This window comes from Pan troglodytes, chromosome 17 (assembly GCF_028858775.2).
Source record: "Pan troglodytes isolate AG18354 chromosome 17, NHGRI_mPanTro3-v2.0_pri, whole genome shotgun sequence".
NCBI lineage: Eukaryota > Metazoa > Chordata > Mammalia > Primates > Hominidae > Pan > Pan troglodytes.
Genome location: NC_072415.2, coordinates 39,274,777 through 39,295,284, shown reverse-complemented (window position 1 = coordinate 39,295,284; position 20,508 = coordinate 39,274,777).

The following is a 20,508-nucleotide window of genomic DNA, read 5'->3' as shown; positions in this document are numbered from 1 at the left end:
TTTGCATTTTAATTTTTAATTCATTCTGTATCCAAAATTATTTTGTATAAATATATTATGCCAACCTGAGAAATAATTATATTAATCAGTTCCTTATGCATGGAAATTGTCTTGTACTCTGCCCTTCAACATTTTGAAGGTAGGGATAACACAGTAGCATATACACCATCCTTCAGAAAGTATCGGAATGTATTACAGTGTATGAATGCCAATAAGAACAAAAGATACACCTAACACTTGACAGGTAGGTTATTTCTCATATTCCTCTTTCATGATTTTGAAGCAGAAGCAGATCTATTCTTTTAAAATGTGGAGTGTGCGATAATTTAGACAGAGTAAGGTATAAATTAAGACAATCATTTTAAAACTCGAGTTTGGAAGACATTTTGTTATGACAGCCAATATACCTGAGGGGATACCATTTTTCCATTTGTGTACTGTTTAGACCATAATTTTCTCACAAAGTTCATGCAAAGGTTATAGTGAACCACAAGGTTTATAGGGAATTAAAGATCTATTCCAGGTATTTTTGGAATGGAATATTTTCTATCAATAAATATTTTATGTATCAAAATTTTATTTTCATATTATTTCATTAGCCTGTCTTTGGAAATTTTATTTAGCATGATATACAAATTTCATGCATTTCTTATTTTACAGAGCAAGGGTAGCAATTTAAAATATTTCTCATATCACTAAAATGACATTTAAATTGTTAACTAAGATACAACTCAGTTGTTTTATTATAATTATGTATTAATTGGACTCTTTTTACTTTTAAAATCAAGTATTCAATCTCTTAAAATGATTTTAAGATATGCACACAATCTATCTGAACATGTAATGTGTGGTATTGTTACTCCACGTTTAATATTATTGTTTAAGATATGACGTACTCTGCAATTCTACAAGATTTCAGGGTAGGATTTGATGGTTCTTTAGTATAAATCATATTTACATTTGACACTAACCACGATGTACAATGGACAAATACGATGTTATGGTTATACAAAAGATTATACAGTGATAAAATACTATGCCAAATATTTTTAAAGCAGCAAAATATATATTGGGAAAGAAGGATGAACTTGTGTCTTCTCCATTTTGTGCTGGAAGGCAAATTAGAGGTTCTGTGTGGTATAGAGAACATAATATTGGACAGCAATAAGAATATATATGGTATAGATATTTCTGCTACTGAAAGTAAATTCCACCTAGAAGAATCAAGATTACTGATCTCAGTTTCCTTGTTTCATCTACAAATGAAAGCGTTATACAAAAATGTCACCAAAGTAGCTTTTAATTTTATCTTTATATGGCTAGATAAGCATTCAAAATAAAAATGATAAATAAATTAAGACAGAATGAAATAATATGGCATCAGTGCTAATACAAATCTTATTTATAATAAGACATCCAGTGAATGGCAGAAGTGTTTCATGTAGAGTTTACTGTTCACTGTCTTTCATTCATGATGTACTGATTTTCAATTGATTATTAGAGATAATCCATATGTACACATGTGCTTATACATATTTCCAAAATTAACTGATATATGTACATGTCAATCAAAATATTTGAGTAACTGTGATATGGCTTGGCTGTGTGTCCCCACCCAAATCTCACCTCCAGTTGGAATCTCCATGTGTTGAGGGAGGGACCCCTAATCCCCAAGTGTTAAGGGAGGGAGGTGATTGGATCATGGGGGCAGTTTCCCCCATGTTTTTCTTAGGATAATGAGTGAGTTCTCACAAGATCTGATGGTTTCATAAGTGTTTGACAGTTCCTCCTTCACACACTGTCCCTTGCCTGCCACCATGTAAGATGTGCCTGCTTCCCTTTCACCATAATTGTATGTTTCCTGAGACCTCTTCAGCCATGTGGATGTGTGAGTCAATTAGACCTCTTTTCTTCATAAATTGCCCAGTCTCAGATATTTCTTTATAGCAGAGCAAAACAAAATAATACATAATACATATTTCCATTGTCCTTTTAACAGCTCTTCTTTCATGTAAATTTTTCTTTAAGCAAAAATTGATGGAAAACACTCTTTACTGTCTCATTAGATTCAATATAAAATATACTATACTATAGAGTATAAAAGGTTGAAGTGAAGACTTTTGAAAACAAGAGTAAATACATTATATACTATATTTTTGAAAAATTAACTAGAGAAAAAGAATCTACCCAATTTGTCTTCTATCCCCTGAAATGATACAGTGAGTGTATTAACCTGTCTGTAGATTTGTACAAGGTAATTTGAAATTTCATTTTAATTTGGGGAAAGACTTAGCAATGTAGAAAAAAGAAAGCTAGTTGAAAACAGAATTATTGATTGGGTTTGAGAATTGATTTAGGAGATAGGAAGGTTAGAGAAAAATTTTCAGTGATCAATAATAAATTAAGGGCAATTAGCAAAGGAAGAAGGCTAGAGAAAGAGGCAACATAATATCACATCAGGGAGATTTAATTACTGAGCCTAAAGCAAAACTGCTACTTAGTTAAGAATTCTTGTTAGTAATGAAACTAATGTATCCTTTTTGACCCATTTTCCAGAAAGCCTCTTGATCCAACCTGAATACTAAATCAGGCAATTAGTGTGAAACAAGATATCTAGGTTTCTCAAAGATATTAGTTTTATTTTTATAAAATTAGACAAGAAATTCTCCAACATGCCTTTCGGAGAGTTTAGGGCTCAGAAATAAAAATTAAAGGATTTGAATCAACCCAAATATAAATCAAACAAAACGAAAGGATTCCCAACCCTGTCTTTTACTCTCTACAAATGAAACAGGATAACCATGGTATTCAACTGGGCAACATTTCCAGTGTTTTATTTCATAGAATATTCTGTTCGCATATTCTAATCCTTTTATCCCTCCAAAATATCCCCTTTGGATTCAGTCAACATATATGTTCATCATTGATTTGTCGCGTTTTATTATGTGATGGAGATTGTTTTAAATACTGGTGATAAAACAATGAGTAAACATAAACAATCCCTACCTGCTGGAAGCAAATTATATTCTTGGGAGGATAACATAAATTAACAAAAGAAATCAGGAAAATGTATGCTATTTTGCACTGTGATAAGTACTGAAGAAAAAAAAGCAGACAAGCATAATTGCGAGCATGGCAGGTATTGCAATTTTGTATAGGGCAATCAGGGAAGTGGTGTTTAACCTTTAGGAAGTGGTGTTTAACTAAAGACCTGAGAAAGGAGCATGAGTGAGTTGTGAAGATATCTTGGGGAGACTGTTTCAGGCCAGAGAGCAGCAAGTGGCAGGAAGTTGGAGAATGTCCCACGTGCTTGAAACAGATATTTACAAAGTAATTTGAACTTAAATTTTAGGAAAGACATAGCTGAATGGAAATGAAGTAAGCTAGATGAAAACATAAATTATTGATTGCATTTGAGAAATTAATGTGAGACATTGGACATTTAGGGGGCATTGTGTTTTTGAAGAATAGTGAGGAGGACAGTGTGGCTGGAGCCTGTTACCCAGTAGGGGCAGCAGCAGAAGATTAATTGGACAGCTCCTCAGCTTTATTGAGTGCCAACTGAAAAGGAACAAGAGTGGAAGCTATTGCAATAACCCACATAAGAAATGACAATGGCTTGGGGCAGAGTGGTAAACCTGGAGATAGGGAAAAGTGATTAGAGTCTGGATATATTTTTAGGCAGAGCCAAGAGAATTTTCTGCAATATTAGGTGTAAGAAATGGGAGAAATAAGTGAGTCAAAGATGACATCAAGTTTTTAATCTAAGCATCTTACAAAGATGTCTGGCATCCACCAAGATAAGGAAAATTGCTGGGAAAGTGAGTTTTAGAAGGAAGTTGAGAAGTTTGATTTTGGGTGTATTAACTTCAGAAAGTCTATTAAATATCTAAATGGAGATTTCAAGTAGGCAATTGGGATATATGTATATGGAGTTCAGGAGAAAATGACACAGTTGGAGATAGAAATTTGGGACCATCAGTCTTTAGATTTCTAAAAATGGGTTTGGGAGTGATCACCTAGGGAGTAAAAGGAGATGAAAAATTCGTATATTTTCATTTTAATGACTGAGCCGTGGGCCACTCTGATGTGCAGAAGCCAGGAAGATGAGAAGACACCAACAAAGAAACTGCTAAAAAGGGGCTAGCAGGTCAAATCTTAGAATCTGTTTTTTTTTTTTTTTTTTTAGAGGGTAACTTGTTTCTGAGTTTGAAGCTGAGTTTTTCATGTTTTTTTTCCTCTGTGTCAATGTCATGTTGATATAAATGATATCTTCATTACTAATCCACTCTTGATTTTATATGGAGCCCACAAAAATAAGCATTCTGTTTTTTTCCAAACTGTAAATGGTTATTTTACAGAAAAACCTGAAAAAATAACCTAAAATAAATTTCCTCAGGATGTAGGAGAGAAAGAGTTTATTGGTTCTGGATAATCTAGGGAAGCTCTGATTTCAAATATTGTGTTGTCCCTATATGTAAGCTATCAACATTTCACCAGGGCCGGGTGCAGTGGTTCACACCTGTAATCACAGCACTTTGTGAGGTACAGGCGGGAGGATCACTTGAGCCCAGGAGTTCAAGTGACAGCTCAATGTAGCCTGGGCAACATATGAAAACCCTGTCTTTACAAAAATTTAAAAATTAGCTGGGTGTGATGGTGCTCACCTGTGGTCCCAGCTACTCAGGAGGCTGAGGTGCGAGGCTTGCCTGAGCCTGGAAGGTTGAGGTTGCAGGGATCTGTGATCATGCCACTGCACTCCAACCTGGGTGACAGAATGAGACCCTGTCTCAAAGCAAAGAACAAGCAAACAAAAACCATTTCACAGAAATTTCAATATGAAGGTTTCAAAAATGCATTTTCCAAATTTCCTTTCAAACCCAGAAGTGACACCAAAGTCTCTTTCAATGTTCAAGGCATTGGCAAAATATACATAAATTTGTGTTTCCATATATATGAATAATATATTATCAGAATGTATCATTTTACATGGAATAAATGTTCAAATAAATTTAACTGTTTCAGTAAGATTAAATATTGTATGTTTAGTTTACTCTCTCACTCTCTATCTCACACACACACACACACACACACACTATGCAGATTTAGTTGAGGAAAAAATTAACTTTATTGGGGAAACGAAATAGTCAAAAATGTATTTGCTTTACTTTTAAAATAAATCCCCAATCTTTTGAAAGATCTACCAGGTAGACTTTGAGTTTTTTTCTTATTTGATGATTCTGTAGAAAATAATTAACATTTTTACAATATATTTTCAAAAAAAAAAACAGAATGTAGGAACATAAAGCATTTAATTTTCTTAAAAATCACCACCCTGCCCCATAATTACATTAATGCATTTTCCTATGGCTGCAAATTATTTACACACTACAAAACAACAAAGTAAATGTTTCTATCTTCTACATAATTGGAAATAAGTGCATTATGCACATGTCAAACTGCATGTACATATTAAATTTAATAATTTAGTACTTATTATAAAAAGACCAAACACTTATAATTATCATGTTTTATAAGATGAGTAAACTAGGAAGAACTTTACAGAGCAACTAGTGTTTATATTTTCACAGTTTTACAAATGAAAAAACAGAGGCCAGCATGGATAAAGTTTAAAGCCCAATTTGACATAATAGACACAGGTTCTAGATGTCTAGCCATTATTCACTTCATTTTATCAGTGACTTAAAATTCAATCATATGTGAATCCTTAATTATTATGTTTGCATGAAGAACAACTTTAAGTTGCCTTCCAAAATAAAAGTCTTGATTATATAAAAGATACATCTGTATTTAATACACTTTTAAAATTTTAGAGCGATTTTAGATTTTTTTTTAATTGTAACAATAGTACTGGGTTCCAGTATACCTTTCACCCAATTCTCCTCAATGTCTGTATTTTCTGTTACCATGACATATTTGTCAAAACTGGTCAAATAACAGTTTATATTATTATAAACTAAACTCCATATTGTTTGGATTTCACTTGTTTTCTGACTGTGCCAGGATCCAATCCAGAATACCACACTGCATTTAACCATTGTCTCTTCATTTTTCATGACCTGCACAGTTTTGAAGATTGCAAGTACTCTTCGCTATCACATCATTTTCAAGGGAATATATGCAACAAATAAATATGATTAATCACTCATGATGTTTAAATTGTTCACTTGGTTAAAATAGCTCCACTTTAAAATTACTTTTCTCTCCCTTTGTACACTTTATTAGTTGAAAATGTGCCACTAAGTCCTGCTCCTCCTTCTGGAGAGTAAAGCAGTAATTATTTAACGTCCTCTTATATATTTAATAATTTATTATATAAATGTGTTCTCATACATATTTATTTTACACTTTGAATTATAATCCCAAGATACTTGACTTACTTTTTGGCTCTAATTGTCCCCACTGTGGCCACTAGGAGTCATTTCAGGTTGGCTCCTGTGCCTCATTGATGTGCCTCAATCCTTTCATGTTTTGAGTGCTTCCTTGCTTTCCAGTACTTCAAGATGCAACAGTGTCATTTTATATTTTCCTGTCCCAGCTATAGAATCAGACCTTTGTGCGAAAAGCCCTGATTCCCTTTATTTGAGGATGCAATTTAGAAACTCCTATCAAAGTTCAGAGTATGCTCATTGAGACTGAGGTGTCACTTGTGAACTGAGCTAGCAAATCTACATATGTATACTAACCCATGTTTACATGCACACATAGATACACATACATAGATATTATTATTCCCATATCTATGTATCTGTGTTCCTATTAAGCTATAGATGAGCTTATACTGATATTTCTAATTCTACCAGTGCCACACAGTTCTTTCTACTGTACCCAAGTATTTGTCACTCCTAAGGTGAGTTCCCTGAGTCACTAATGTCTCTAAACCATCTCCAGTGGAATAGGGCAGCAATTCTTGTTTATTCACCATATTTTAGTGGCTATACTTTGCTCTGATTTATATGAGTAGTTAGTTTCTATGACAAAAACATTTATTAAGCATCTAAAAATACTGATCCACCAATAGCACATTATCAAAATGTGTTACCAGCCAATTGGATGCATTATTAGAAAATTAAAATCACCTTTACTAAGAGATCAAGCTTGTATGACAGCTAATTTTACTTTCTGAAAATAATTAAGCATTAGTGTATTCATGCATGGATGTTTAGTCATGGGCAATTATCAGATGAAGTGAAGCATTTGAATGTATATCAGCCATTTTCAAAACATTTGAGAATAGTGTTTTTTCCATAGTATTCTCTCCATTTGTAATATTAGGAGAAAAATTTGCTTAAAAATTATTTTATAAGTTTCACAGAAAATGAAATTGACAATGAAAGAGAAAATATTGGCACAGTACATGGTGAATGGACAGAACATAATACATTTTTATTGCGAACTATCAATTCTAGTTAATGATAACTACTATTTAATAGAAAGTACTGCACATTCTCCCTATAATTCATATGGCAGACATTTTATTTCAAATGCTACCTTGCCTCACATATATTTTATCTCATCATTAGAAGAATGTATAACTGTTATACAAAAATATAAAATTGCTTTTATTGAGATGCATATGGACCATTTTCCACTCCAAATTGATTTGCTTTTTGGCCACATAGTTTGGCATAAAGGAATAACAAAAAGTAATGTGTATATATTTTTTGGATTATGTGCTGCAGAGGATCATGGCAGGAACTTGATGATAATCATTTTATAGTTCTGAGAATAGACAAAAGAAGAAAATTGCAGACATGTCTAATTTACAGAGCCAAGTGTTATTTTGCAGGATTGTCTCATTCTGCCTATATATAGTTTCTTCGTGGGGATTCCAGCATGACATTCTTATCAATCATTTCTATAATTCTAGCCATATTAATCTTTAATAGTATCCTGATTGTACTGAAAATAAGTCAATGTGACTGTCTGGAGAACTTACACGTTGGGAGTTGAACTCAGTTAACACATATGAAATTAAATAATATTAGTTCTTATTTATTAAGTTGAGAGTTCAATTAGATCTTCAGCCTTATGCTATGAGACCTTAAATTGAGATCATTCTGACTTTCCATATCTGTTTTTCCTTGTACGGAAAACTAGGTTTAAAGCTAGCCACCCATAAAATATATCTGTTTATACTAGAAATGAACTAGTATAAACAGATATATGTTTATGTCTAAATGCTCATTGCTTTGCAAAATATGTTCTTACCATTTATTTATTTTTCACAGCTGGTTGAATCTTGAACTACTCTGTAACACTGCATGCCTTCCCACTGAGGTGCCCATTATATAACCTCCTCTTTGAAACTTGAAGAATGCTCCCACCTGCTGAATAAAATGTGAATGGAGATTAAAAACTTATGATCAAAGAAGTAAATGTTTATGAATAAAAACCCTTAGGTGTATGAGAAAAAATACTATACGTGTATATTAAAACACTTTCTTTTCACTAAATGTACATTGTATTTTAACCAAAAAAGTTAGTTCTCTCACTAGCTATATGTGAATTTAAAAGGTTTCAAAGAAATATTTGTTCAACATTGTAAATATAACTGTAGGGAAGTTCAAAATTACCCTCTGAAAGTTCACTAATTGAGTCCACTTTAATTGACAATAGACAGATGAATGGGAAAAAAGGCATACAAACTTATTACTGTGCAAGCACACAGGAAAAACAAAAAGCATAAAACTCAAAGAAGGGCCAGATGGTTGAAGCTTAAATACACTCTTCAAGAGGGAAGAGCAGGATTTGACAATTCTACAAGAATAGTTAATTTGTTTTGTTTTGTTTTGTTTTTGAGATGGAGTCTCGCTCTGTTGCCCAGGCTGGAGTACAGTGCCGCGATCTCAGCTCACTGCAAACTCCATCTCCTGAGTTCAAGTGATTCTCCTGCCTCAGCCTCCTGAGTAGCTGGGATTACAGGCGCGCACCACCACACCCAGCTAATTTTTGTGTTATTAGTAGAGATGGGGTTTCACCATTTTGGTCAGACTTGTCTCGAACTCCTGACCTCGTGATCCACCTGCCTCGGCCTCCCAAAGTGCTGGGATTACAGGCATGAGCCACTGCGCCCTGCCATAGAAATGGTTTTTAGGGGAGATGGATGGGCCTGAAGAACAAACAATAGACTGGACAAGTTTGTGTGTGCTCTGGGTGTGGTGTCCACTCCAGTCTTCCTTCCTATGATATACATCAATTTTCCCTGGTTGATAAGATATCTGGGGAAAGGATTTATGACAATTGCATATCTTCTGGAGAATCCGGCCTTTAGGTAGATAAGGGAACTTCAGAAAAAGCCCTCCTTGGTTTTGTTGCTCCCCAGGTGATCTCCTGGGGTTTAAAGTCCAAAATTGCATATTCTGGAGGTTGCTTCCTGAGCCCCAGCATAACAAAATCTTGTCTTATTACTGGGTCCAGCTATGACTATTAACTTCACATTCTTGCAAAGATTCAGAGGATGTGGAAAGGCAATGTTAGAAAGGTGGACACTTGACACACGAAAAACATGTAATAGAGGGAAATAGCCAAAGATATTTATTTCTTAAGGACATGTTGGTATGATCTTGGGAAAATTGGAGAAAATGGAAAGTAGTAAATGACAGGAAAATAAAACTAGGTTAAAATTTAAAGCTAGTAGGTAAGGAAAGAGAAATCTATAAAGTATTTTGAAATGTGAGAAGAGAAAAACACCTATTATAGTGCCAAATATATTCTAGAAAGGCAGCTAATGATTTTGTGTATTATATTAAATCTCACATAAAGTAGCAACAACAGTTGATTATTAAATGAAAAGATTTTAAATGCCAAATTTTGAGACTCAAATGCGTTAATTTCTCATTCTCTTACATATATTTCTAAGGAAGAATATTATAAAATTAAATCCTTTGAAAACACATTTAAGAAAATTTTACTATATAGGTAATTAATGATTATAACAAATGTTTGTTGAAAAATATAAAATCTATATAATTCTACATGTATAAAATTGGAATCCATAATTCCATTTTATGTCATGTAAACATGAAATAAGTCCATTATTACATGTCAAAGATAAATTCAACCAACTTTTTAGTTTATAGTAAAATAATTTTAAAATTAATAATAAAATATAACATGGTAACAGGGATAATACAAATGACAGAAAAAAGCTAAAATTAAAGTTTTATTATATGGGATTTGGAGTAGCAAATATTATGAGTAGTAAATTCTGGCTATACACAGTTTCATATGTTAGGATCACTTTTATAGAAAACTAATTCTCACAGTAAAAGTACACGTAATTTATTAAGCCCTCTGTATACAGCCAGACATAATATATTTTACTTCAATTAAATTTAGTAAATCAAATTTCTGAAGAAATTTTTGGATTTCATCCAATTTATAAAATTTGTTAGTGTAAAGTCATTTATGACGTCCACTAGTTTTTATTGAAACCTTCAAAATGTACTTTATTCTTCACCTTTGATGACAGTTATTTGGGATCTATGTCTCTCTGTTTCTCTGTCTCTCTATCTCTCTCTTTCTCTGCCCCTTTGAATAGTTGCAAAAAAAAAACTTCTATCTTTTAGATTTTCTCTACTGTTCAGTTTCATCTATTCCTGATTTTATATTTATTGTTTCTTCATTTCTTCAGTTAGAAACTTAAATCATTGGTTTAATTTCTAAGTAATTGTTATTATTCTGGTTTTCCTCTTAATGATGATGATGTTGTTTAGCTTAGTTCTCATCTCCCCAATTCCCTGGCAACCACCACATTACTCTCTGTTTTAATTTTATATGTCAGAATATATACTCTAAATAATTTCAGTATTTTGAAATTTGTTGAGACTGTCATCCCAAGCCCAACATGTGAGTTATTTTCATAAGACCAGCATATGGTTTATTCCCATACAAACACATACATTCATTTAAGCCAAATTGGTTAATGTATTCCTCAAACCTTCTAAGAGATTGTTTATTTTTGTCTCCCTGCTTAATCAACTATTGAATCAACTATTGAAAGAGACGTGCTCACTATCCCACTATGTTAGTGAGGTATACACATTTGTAATTCCAACAGGTTGATGAATCAATTTTAGCATTATGAAATATTATTTATAAATTGTGATGCTTCTTGCTTTATGTTGTCTTTGATATTTATATAGTTTCAATGAGAAATTTTGTGGTTAGTGTTTGTAAGGTATATTTTTTCAGCGTTTTGTGTTCCATCTTTCGTTGTTCTAATATATAAATGGTGTTCTTTAAACAGTATAAAGATGGTGTGGTTTTGAAAGCAGTTTGAAAATCTTACACTTTTTCCTTACGAATTGTATTCTTTTTACATCAATGTAATAAAAATACAGCTGGATTTAAACATTCAGCTTTATTTCTATTTTCTTAGGTCCATCTATTTTGTTTCATTTTCACTTTCTTTTACTTTGTCTAATTTGGAATTAATCAAATTTTTATAATTACATTTTATACTAAATTATTAGATACATATTATTTTAATATATTTTAGTTTTTATGAAAGAGACAACAAAATGTATTCTTAAAGCTTATAGACTGATTTTAAATACTACTATCACTAATTATGTAATAGTACTTAAACCTTATGATCTTAGATGTTTATCTGTATTCTTCAGAAATTTTGCACCATTGTTATAAGGCATTTTAATTGAATGGATAAAAACTCCATTACTCATTGCAATTATTATTTTGTGATATAAAATATGTTTATATTTACCAACCTTTCTGGTGTATCTTATTTTATCTTGAATATTTACATTTCCATTTCAGGTCATTTTTCTTCTTTCTAAATAACCAATTGGTTGTTCTTGTTTTAGTCTAGGTATGCTGACAGATTTAGCAACCTGAAAACATTTTCATTTCATTCTTTTTTTTCTTTTTCCCCAATAGGTATAAAACTTTGGTTTGGCAATTATTTTTTCTTTTTTTTTTTTTTTTCTATAAAGACAGAGTTCCATTTTCTTCTAGTTACCATTGTTTTGGTTGAGAAATCATCTGTACTTTTTGTTGTTCTTTCTTAGAAGATGAGGTATCATGTTTCTTTATCTTATTATAACATTTCCTCTCTCTCTTGCACTCTATTTGCTTATTTATTTTTGTGTTTTCTGCTATTTTACTGTGATGTGCTTAGGTGTTTTTAATTGACAGCTAGCTATCTTACTTGGGATTTGTTGAACTTGAATTTGAGGTATCTTTTTGTCATTTTTGAAAGTTTTCCTGCATTATATTTTTAATATTGCTTTTTACATATTCTCTTTTCTCTTCCCTTTCTGAGATACTGGTTATATAGAACTTTGGAGGATGCACCATATTAGCCAGCTTTGTTCTTATTTTTCTGTTTCTTTATTTTCTAAAGAGGAGTTGTTGGATTTATTTTGAATGTTTGTGTTAATATTCTCTTGTTATTAATCCACTAATTTAGTGGCCAAAAACAACATACATTTATTATTTCAGATTTTCTATTGATTAGGGATCTTGGCACACATTGACTGAGTCCTCTGCTTGACATCTCACAATGCTGAAATCAAAGCATTTTCCAGAACTATAGTCTCATTTGAGGCTCTTTCAAGGGACTAATAATCTTAATCCAATCAAAATAAATTGATCTGAATTCTCTTTCTCTTTTGATACTGTTTTTGGTACACTTTGTCAAGTGCATGATTGAGACCTTGGCATTTTTTGCTCTTTGTTTTGTCTACCTTATCCCGGAAGGCTACAGTAGGTTCTATTCTGTCATTCAGAGCTCTCATGTAATTCTCATTTCCTTCCCTATAGGGATTTAAAATCTAAACAATAATAATAATAATAATAATAATAAATAGTGAAAAACTCGTATTTGAGGAAGACTCACTCCCCTGTACATCCCTGTTTGGTAAGTGCCATATGATTTTTGCAGATTTTATTCGTCTTTTTTGTAGCTTACATTCTTTTCCCCCAGCCTACTATGGAACATGAAACTTCATCAAATTTCCCAAAGGGAAGATGAACATGTGTTTCTGACCCTCAAATTTTCCATATTGTCACGTTGGCCCCATACATTACCTAAAATGTGCTTTATTCCAGCAGAAGTTTTCTTCTTGGGCAAGACAAATACTTAGCTTATCCCTCTTTCTTTCCCATTCTTTAGTAACACTGTTTAACATTGTTTCTTCCCCTTGTTTAATAACATTCTTTGTTTAGTAACATTATCTACTAGTAGGGAGGAGGACCGGAATTGTCTGCCAATCTTACATAGTTTCTCTTCTTTTGGGTACGACATTAATAATTTATTCAATTAACAGCTCTTTCATATTTCACTGTGGTTTCAGTACTTTACATTTTATTTTTATATTTTTTTGTTCTTGGGAGTATCAAGCTACTGTGTCCTACTACATGTTATTGGGGAGAAGTTTCAGAGTAAAAACGTGAACTTGCTCTTATACACTATAAAATATTGCATAGTCACCCTACTTAGCCAGTTTTCTTTTCTTTTCTATTTTTTGAGACCGAGTCTCACTCTGTTGCCCAGGGTGGAGTGCAGTGGCACGATCTCGGCTCACTGCAAGCTCGGCCTCCCGTGTTCACACCATTCTCCTGCCTCAGCCTCCCTAGTAGCAGGGACTATAGGCGCCCGCCACCATGCCCGGCTAATGTTTTTGTATTTTTAGTAGAGACAGGATTTCACTGTGTTAGCCAGGATGGTCTGGATCTCCTGACCTCGTGATCTGCCCACCTCAGCCTCCCAAAGTGGTGGGACTACAGGCGTGAGCCACCGTGCCCGGCCGCCACTTTTCTAATTTTAAAATTATAAGACAAACAGATGCTATTTGCATCTCAATTTTACTATTTAGAAAGGTGAAGCACAAAGAATTAAAGCAAATAGCACGAGATCATACAGTTGGTGAGTGATGGAATCAGGTTAATTGTTAAATATTCACTCTAGAGATTGTGGTCTAAATCCTATATACACTTTAAATTCTTTCTTCATATTTAACATTTTCTACAGGAAAAAAAGCTATCTTTATTAATTTTTATTTTACTTCTATTTATTTTTGAAGTCTAAATCCACCCTATTCAAGGTGTACAGGCATAAGAATGACTTACTAGTCTTCTTTAAACCACTGGTTTTATATACGCTCCCTTCTGAAAACCTACTAAAATAATGTTACAGGAAAAAATTCAAATCCAAAGGACAAATGGAAAGAGAAATGAGAAAATAGAAAATAAAATTTTAGAAGTTAGCAGATGGACAAGTGAGAACAAATTCACAGAGTGGAGAAAATTAAAATCTAATCCTGAAGAAAGAGAAACCAACAAGAATCAAGAGAATTTGTAGAATATATATTTCAGGAATTGGAGTCACTAGGTGCATTTTAATGTAGAGTTATAGGGTAGAACTACAAACAGAGTTTTCTTTTGATCAGCATACTTTTTTTTGAGTAATTGGAGTAAGAATGCTAAATCTTCATCTTTTATGATACAAAGTCAATTTTGTAATGTATATACATTAAAATTCAATAAGTATTATTATAGGTATCAAATTTAGAAATTAGGCAAAGTCAAATAAAAGCAAGTAAAAAGAAGTTATGATCTGTGTTCTCTGGGCAGTAAAAATTTATATAAGGGCTTGACTTCTTTTTTTGTTGTTTTTGTTGTTATGCCTTATAGTCCTATTTGCCTTTTGACACTATTTGCATGTCTTATTGCAAGAAGCATAAACATTAAAATTGTTATAAAGCAGCTAAGCACAATGCCTCATGCCTATACTATCAGAGCTTTAGGAGGCTGAGGTGGCAGGGATTGCTTAAGGTCAAGAGTTCAAGATCAACCTGGACAACATAGCAAGACCCTGTCTCTACAAAAAATCTTTAAAATGAGCCAGGTATTGTGGCATGTGCCTATAGTGCTCTCTACCCCAGAGGCTGAGGCAGGAGGATTGCTTGAGTCAAGGAGTTCAAGGTTGCTGTGACCTGTTGTGATCATGCCACTGCACTCCAGTGTGGGTGACAGAGCATGACTCCATCTCCAAAAAAAAAAAAAAAAAATGATTTTCAATCTGACCTGATATTCCCTTTAGATTCTCCACAAATCCCCATTTAAAAGGCTTTGGTTTAGTACCAAAAATCACAGGTGCATCTATTAAATCTAGTATTTTGTCGATGCATTTTTTTAATTTCTATTTTTTTTCCCTTTAACTCTCTTTCAAAACAGTTTGTGGAAGCACTGAACAACCATCCTCCTTTCCAAAGAAACTTCAGAGAGTAATTTTTCAAATTAAACCATTACATAGGAAATCCGGGAATCTGTAGAATCCACTAGAATTCAGCAATGTCTTTTTTTCAATATAATCTTCAGGAAAATATAGAGTATAATAGTGTGTGTGTGTGTGTGTGTGTGTGTGTATACAGATGAATAAAATGCTTGTTTCAGAATATTGTTGCATGTTCCCACTGGTTTTATTTGGGTACTTGTCGATTGCAGGAAAAAAAAAAAGAGGAATTTGTTGAATAAACTTGGGAAAGTGATAGAAAGGGATGGAAAACAGGGCCAGTGAAAGGGAAAAAACAGAGGGAAAATACAGCAAATGCATAGAGTTTTAATCTCAAGTTTCCTATTCCCCATGAGACTTTGACCTCATTCTTGACTTGCTGGTTCTCTCGGTAACCAACTCCATTGCACTGGTCCTTTTGCTGATTCTTCAAGCTTTGACTTATTTATAATTTTGGCCCACAACTCAGTAGCCCTAAAGCACAAATTCACAACATCGTTTGTTTGACTCGGCCTCTGTGTCTTAATTCAATATTTTTAGAATAGAGAATTTAATTTGCCTAGCTGAGAACAGGAACTGACCACTGGTGCAATCGGCAGTGACCAGGTTTATTGTGATCACGTGATATTGAGGGCTAAACACTTCAGATTGTTAAAAAGGAAGGTTTACTAGGTGGCTGCATATCTGTGTTTAGTGGAAAATATGAACATCAATGATACAATTTAGTATGTTTATAAAATATTTAACAAAATTTGTGTTTTATAAGTGTCAATTTGTTTTGTTATAAATATATCAAAATTCAATGTAACTTAGTGTTTAAGGGCATGAGCTATGGGTCATACTGCCTTGCCCAATCTCTTGCTGACTCTGTGATCTTGAACAAGTGGTTGTGAGCATTAAATATATAATAGTAATTTGTGTAAAACTGAAAAATATTTGGCACACAATGACAACTATGTCAGTCTTTGCGAAAAAAAAGAGCTCTGGAATATTTCATCCTTAAGGTGGGCATATATATACACATAATATATATGCTAATATACTCATGTTTACATGGACAGTATCTATGTCTATATGTGTGTATTAAAAGAGAGAGAAATTATATTAAAAATTTCTACCGCTAGTTTGTAATTTATAATAAAATAAAGAATAACATGTATTTATTTGCTATTTTAAGAAAACAAGAAACTAATCTACCAGAATTAAACTAAAAATGTTTTCCATAAAAAAGTTTTAGTTAGAGAAATTCGCTGTGTAAAGAAATTGGACATCATGTAAAAGTCCAATGTCCTCCATTTTGTTAGAAAACAAAGAGAATACAAACACCAAAAGTTTCTAAAATAAGCATACAGAATATAATTCATATTCTCTCTTTCTCCTGTACTGTTTTCATTCTATTGTATATACTCAAATATTATATTTACTTAATTCAAATTGTCCTTAAATGTGTTCCAAGTTATGACTATTAATTAAATATTTTTTAGAGATACCAATAGACAAAAAAGCATATGATAACCTATAGTACTAGAGTCCCCACATAACTATTGTTAACAATCTGATACATATCCTTTCAAAATATTTTCCTATTGAAACACCAAACTATACAAAAATGAGTCTTTCAGCAATATTGTTTCATGTTGCTACATATTCTCTTGGTACATCATTATTAGTGACTAGATAGTAACATGAAGGAAATTTGCTTAACAAATCCCTATTGCGGGTCGTTTATGTTGTTTTCTACTCTTTACTATAGATATATTGCTGTTATTTTTTTCATAAGTATTTTTCACCTGTATACAGGAATTTTTTTTTTTTTTTTGAGACAGTTTCACTCTTGTCGCCCAGGCTGCAGTACAACGGCCCAGTCTCGGCTCACTGCAACCTCTGCATCCCAGGTACAAGTGATTTTCCTGTCTCAGCCTCCTGAGTAGCTGGGATTACAGGTGCCGACAACCATGCCCAGCTAATTTTTGTAATTTTAGTAGAGACAGGGTTTCACCATGTTGGCCAGGCTGGCCTTGAACTCCTGACCTCAGGTGATTCACCTGCCTTGGCCTCCCAGAGTGCTGGGGTAACAGGCGTGAGCCACCACACCTGGCCTATGAATAATTCTTGAGGATAAATATATTAGTGAGAAAAGCATAAAAAGGATATGTGAAAGATGTGTAACATTTTAAAGTGTTATGCACATACTGCCTAATACATATGAGAAGATTTATTCCCTTCATTATCAAAGTCGTAGGGCTTTTATGTTAACCCTTGCTAACTTAGCAGGTTCAAAATAAACCTTATTGTTATTTTATTTCACATTCTTTAATTACTGTTGTTATTGGTACACTTTTCTAATGTTGTCTCTTACGTATATTGATTCATGAGCACTGTTTATATATTGAGTACATTTAACATATTGATTGTTGAATATGTTACACTATATGTCTAAATGCCTGTAAACATTTAAAGTTTTTATTTTTATATAGTTGATTATGCTTTTGAAGCAAAATTTTAATTTTACATTTGGGTAAACAATTGCCAATGCCACTTCTCAAAGCATAAATGTCTAAATCCTTTCTTTGCTAAACTTATAGTTTTATCAATAAAATATTTTTTAAAACTTTCATGTTTGCTACCTGATAGGCCTCCTATTTAGTCCAAACTAGGTAAGAAAAGCCATCCAACACAATCATCTGGTATGTATCCATGACAGTTAAGAGACAGCAGAGAAACTTTCATTCCTAATCATCATATGATAAGACTGTTTATAACCTTTCTTGGGACAGGTTGAGAGCGATATGTTTTTGAGTAGTTGCTAGTGGTATCATCTAGCGGTTTTCCAAGGATCATGAAACAAAATGACCTCTCAGGAATTGAAAACATACCAGAATTTTCATATAAGAGGATAAAGATAAACTTTTTCAAAAATTAAGATAAGGTTGGGTAAAACATTCTTTGCTATATTTACATTGAAATAGCATGGTAATTAATTTCTCCTAAGACAATGGCATGTTTTAGATTGCTTTGTATAAGGTATATCTTTTCCTTATACATATTAATTAGATCTTGGCTGATAATATATCTTTATATAATAAAAAAGAATGTTTAATGTTAATAGAACCATGATAAATTGTATATTATTAACAATATTCTTGGATAGCTACAACTTTGGGAAAATTAACTAGTTACTCCCTACTGTCCTATCCAAATATTATAGCAAATTCTAAACTTACAGAAATTTTGAAGAAGAAATTGAACACTGCCTAATAAATTATGTACTAACAACAAAATTACTAAATATTTCCCAATATGATCTATCAAGTAGAACTAAAATGCATAATTAAAGCATATTCAAGGAATATGAATTGCTTTAGTTTGTATAAAACAGATCAAATGTAGGAGATTGATCAGGGTGATGGGCGAAATTATAGGGAAAGATACAAACCTTCTTGGAAGGCCGGGAGGTTTTGCAAAAGCTTTGAAATAAGATTTGGCTGAAGGCAGCCAGATTCTCTTATCCGGAGCCTGAGAGCAAAGGGTAGATAACAAGAGAATGTAAAAGAACTTATCTAGATAAATTTGTTTACTCCTGTCTCCAGAAACAAACCTTTGATCATTTGCTCACAGGACTGCTCTCTACTGGGGGGGTTGACAATGTTTATTACCCACAAATTGTGTTTATTCCAAGCCTTTGTCATTAAATCTGTACTAAATAAATGCAAGTGGGGCCAGCTTATGGAGGCAGCACTCTCTCGATAGCTGCTGGACTCTCTCATCAGCGTTGCAGAGCCGTGCAGTCCCCTAGCCACGTTTTCAGGAAAAATATCTGTGTCAGTGAACTTCTTCCATCCGTCACTTGGCAAGAGTCTCTGGGAAAGACTGGATGGGTGGTGCCCCGCATGAGGATTGCTGCAGCAGATCATGATGGAACCCTCGAAAATGAAGAAGAAGAGACTGTACAATCAGTAAGTCAATTAGTCATTGATACCCACTTGGGATTTCCAAGTTTGAGGGAATTGTTCAGGCTAGGATTTCATCATGGGACAACAGTTATCAGCTCAATAGAAACAGTATATAAAAGTATTGAAACAGCTGCTTAAAGCTAGTGGAGCCTTGGTTTTGCAGGCTCAATTAAGGGGCCTAATGTAACCTGTTGTTTCCCATAACCCATGGTTCCCAGAAGAAAGCACACTAGACATAGAGCTCTTGGAACAAGTTGGGAGAAATCTTAAATAACATAATGCACAAGGGCAATGGGTCCCAGTAACATCTCTAACATTATGGGCCTTAGTTAGGGTGGCTTTGGTCCCGTTCTACACAGAAGAGCCTAGAAAGGGAAGGGAGGAGGAACCATCACCTACATCACTGCCTCTTCCTTCTCCCTCAGCCCCACTGTTTCCAGGCAAAATTAACAGAGGAAACGGAGGTTTTGCCTGAGCCCCCTCCTCCAATAAATTGGAAAAAGACAAGGGATATGCTATAGCTATGGGACCCTGTCTTAGGCAAGCAGCATTAGGATGGGATCTCTTGGCCTGCCCAGTAGTGCAAGATTGACAAGGCAATCAGGCATATGAACCCATTTCTTTGAATGTTTATAAAAAGAGAAGAAAAAGCATTAAAGAAAACGGAGCCACTAGCCCATTTACCAAAGAAATAATTGAAACCATGGCAGACAACTTCCATATGACCCCATGGGACTGGTCAGTGCTAAAACAACTTTGAAGCCTAGCCAATACCTCCTCTGGAGGGCAGAATATGATGAGTTATGCGAACAACAAGCCAAACAGAATCAAGTGGCCGGGCAAGTCATAACAGCTGCTATGTTCCAGGGGATGGGTCCCCATGCCAATGTGCAACAACAACTAAATTTTGATCCCCAGGCCTATGCACAAGTGTCTTTGTTTGCTCTCAGAGCTTGGGACCAAATTCCCAAAAGCAGAGTTCAACAGGGATCTTTTATAAATGTTCAAAAAGGGCCACAGGAGCCATTTGTTGAATTTATCAACTGGTTAACCCAGGCAATTAAGAGACAAACTATTCACATCCAGGTTGCTGATATCTTATTGTTGCAGTTGGCTTATGAAAATGCTAATGTCGACTGCCAGCAAGCAATGCAGGTAATCAGAGGAAAGGCAGCCACAGTTGGGTAACTTATATGAGCATGTCAACTGGTAGGGACTGAAACACAGAAAGCCATATTAGCTATGGCATTAAGGCCTCCCAAAGTGAAAAAGGAG